General features: G+C 57.4%; 1 non-coding gene and 1 pseudogene across 1 annotated transcript in view; both read right to left on the reverse strand.

The window, feature by feature from the left end:
• The window catches only part of LOC122817609, a 3,713-nt gene extending 2,328 nt beyond the window's left edge, over positions 1 to 1,385 (reverse strand). The window contains exon 1 of the ribosomal RNA XR_006367305.1: positions 1 to 1,385. This exon is cut by the window's left edge and continues 2,328 nt beyond it. This is a non-coding gene — a ribosomal RNA (28S ribosomal RNA).
• A 387-nt stretch (positions 1,386 to 1,772) lies between these two features.
• On the reverse strand, positions 1,773 to 1,925 carry LOC122816817 (annotated as a pseudogene).
• Between the last annotated feature and the right edge of the window lie 1,296 nt (positions 1,926 to 3,221).

Below are 3,221 nucleotides of genomic sequence, written 5' to 3' on the forward strand. Positions count from 1 at the left end.
ACCCAGTGTTTGGTTCATCCCGCAGTACCAGTTCTGCTTACCAAATGTGGCCCACTGGGTGCTCGCATTCCATGCACAGCTCCAAGTCAGTGAGTCGGGCTTCTTATTCATTTAAAGTTTGAGACTAGGTTGAGATAATTTTGGCCTCAAGACCTCTAATCATTCACTTTACCAGATAAAACTGGGTCCGCCGAGTGCCAGCTGTCTTGAGGGAAACTTCGGAGGGAACCAGCCACTAGATGGTTTGATTAGTCTTTTGCCCCTATACCCAGGTCGGATGACCAATTTGCAAGTCAGGACCACTACGGACCTCCACCAGAGTTTCCTCTGTCTTCGCCCTGCCCATACATAGTTCACCATCTTTCGGGTTACGCCAGGTGTGCTCTTGCTTCACCTCCCCGATGAGATGGGTGAGGTGGGCCGGCTGTGCACCCTCCATGTGGGGCGGGGGATCCTGCCTCAGCCGGTGTACACTGGCCCTCACTTTCATTGCACCGTGGGGGTCTCTTGCCCACCCTCAGACTTGCCCACCTGTTAGACTCCTTGGTCTGTCTTTCAAGCTGGGACAGGTGGGTCACCAAAGTTGCTGCGGTCCCTGGGCACCCAGGGCGAGCCCAGGCTGCACTGAGGGCAGTCTGGCCCAGTCGACAGTCGCGTCGGGAGCCAGGGGGGTCCCCAGCCCCCTCCGCAAGGGTGGGGGTAGGTGTGTAGGCGGTCGTCTCCCACAACCCCGGGGCACAGTGAGGGCTGATGTCGCGGGCTGTAACACTCCCCTCTGAGGAGGGGAGCTACCTTCTGCGTGGCCTTCTTAGCCAACCAGTAGCCAATCGCGGCGCACAGCCGCAGAGGAAGTGTGCCCAATGGTGGTCGGAGTGCTTGGGGATGGTCCCCCACCCCCCGAGGGGGAGGGGGATCCACCTCACCCGGGCAGTAGCACGGCCGCTGAGTTGAATCCTCTGGGTGGACTGCACGTACCCCACCCGTTTACCTCTGAATGGTTTCACACCCTCTTGAACTCTCTCGTCAAAGTTCTTTTCAACTTTCCCTTACGGTACTTGTCCACTGCTGGTCTCGTGCCGGTGTATAGCCTTAGATGGAGTTTACCACCTGCTTTGGGCTGTATTCACAAACAACCCAAGTCCAGGAAGACCTGATTTTGACATGCTGGGGGCTGCCACCAGCCTCACACTGTCCGCGGGCTGAGCCTCGATCACAAGGACTTGGGCCCTATGGACGGCACCAGGGAGATGGACTTCCACACATCACATTTCCCTATGCCCATCGCCCGGGTGGGGATTCGGTGCTGGGCTCTTCCCTCTTCACTCGTTGTTACTGAATACTAATATACTTAAATTCGGTGGGTCGCCACATCTGATCCGAGTGTTGTCGGGGGTTGGGATGGTGCGGACCTTGGAGGTGGACAGACTACCCATCCTCCACTGGCCCTCACACACCCACTCCCCGCCACCGGACTCCGGGCGGTGGAGGATGGCCAACACGGCCCCGGTGCATGGGAACCGGGTGGGCAGGTATCAGGCTCCGCCCCGCAAGGACAGCCTGGTGGTGGTACCACCAACAGCCTCTGGTGGGGCAGGCCGAATGCACTCCTGCTCCCTCCCATCCTTGGACTGGCTTCCTGGCTCGGGGTGGTGGGGGACTCCTCCATCCGTGTCTCTCCCTGTGGGGATGGGGGGCCTACAGTGGGCTCACTTGACTCCCTGGCCATGCCCTCAACGAGGGCCGGACACCCCCAGGAGCAATGGAAGGCACAAAGACCTTCAGACTGGCGTAGACCCGGGAGTAACCTGGGGCCACCAAATGCAATCAAAGTGTCTATAATCAATGTGTCCTGCAAGTCACATTAGTTCTCGCAGCTAGCTAGTTCTTCATTGATGCATGAGCCGAGTGATCCACCGCTGGGAGTCGTACAGTTCTCATTCTCCTGGGGCACCACTGCCTGCATGGCATCGCACCTCGAGACGAGCACACAAGGCTTCACGGTCATCGCTGCGGGCACCCGGACTGGAGTTACTGGCCCCGCAATGCAGGATGGCAGGGAGTTCCCACAGCGGCCAGCGCATGGCCGTACCACCGACCTTCTGGGTCTTTGAACTGATTCCTCGCATGGAGAGGGACATCCTCTACAGGTAACCATGACCGACATTGAGGGGAGAGAACTCCGGTGTGCCACCCCCGGGTGTGGCCCGATATAGCCAAAGGGGAGGCCACTGCCACCCCCGCTGGGACAGCACCCTCTCCCTCCCCCTACCACATGGGGAGCCAGCCACCAACGGGGCACATGGTAGATTGCACTGCTGGGTGGGGTGCACCCTCCACCATCATCCACTTGGGGCAGGAGAGGAGTGCTCATACTTCCCACCACATGGATGGGACCCCCTACCTCCCACCACCGGGAGGTGAGGGGGGACAGACACCAACCCTCATCTCACTCCTTTCCCTCTCTCTCCCCCCCCGGGAGCCACAAGCTCAGTCCTGCCAGCCTCCACCAGGGTGCATGGAGAGATGGGAGTCAGAGAGAGACAGAGAGAGAGAGAGATGTAGAGGGTCAGGGCAGTGGAGCGAGGAGAGTCCCTGGTATCTGAGGATGGTACCTGCCCGTGACCCTCAGCGTTCATGATCCTTCCGCAGGTTCACCTACGGAAACCTTGTTATGACTTCTTCTAGATAGTCAAGTTTGAACGTCTTCTTGCCGCACTGCCAGGGCCGTGACCAACTCCAGCAGGGCTGATCCAAGGACCTCACTAAATCATCCAATCAGTAGTGATGATCAGTGTGTACAAAGGGCAGGGACTTAATCAGCTCGAGTTTATGACCCGCACTTACTGGGAATGCCTCATTCATATTGAATAATTGCAATCTCCAGTCCCTATCACGAATGGGGGTTCAGTGGATTAACCAGACCTGTCGGCCAAGGGTAGATACATGCTGATCCATTCAGTGTAGCACGCGTGCAGCCCCGGACATCTAAGGGCATCACAGACATGTTAATGCTCAATCTTGTGTGGCTGAAAGTCACTTGTCCCTCTAAGAAGTTGGAGACGACCACACTAGGCTCCATAACTAGTTAGCATGGCGGAGTCTCGTTTGTTATTAGAATTAACCAGACAAATCGCTTCACCAACTAAGAATGGCCATGCACCACCACCCACAGAATCAAGAAAGAGCTATCAATCTGTCAGTCCTTTCCATGTCCAGGCCGG

This window comes from Protopterus annectens, chromosome 1.part1 (assembly GCF_019279795.1).
Source record: "Protopterus annectens isolate FY-2018-M chromosome 1.part1, PAN1.0, whole genome shotgun sequence".
NCBI lineage: Eukaryota > Metazoa > Chordata > Ceratodontiformes > Protopteridae > Protopterus > Protopterus annectens.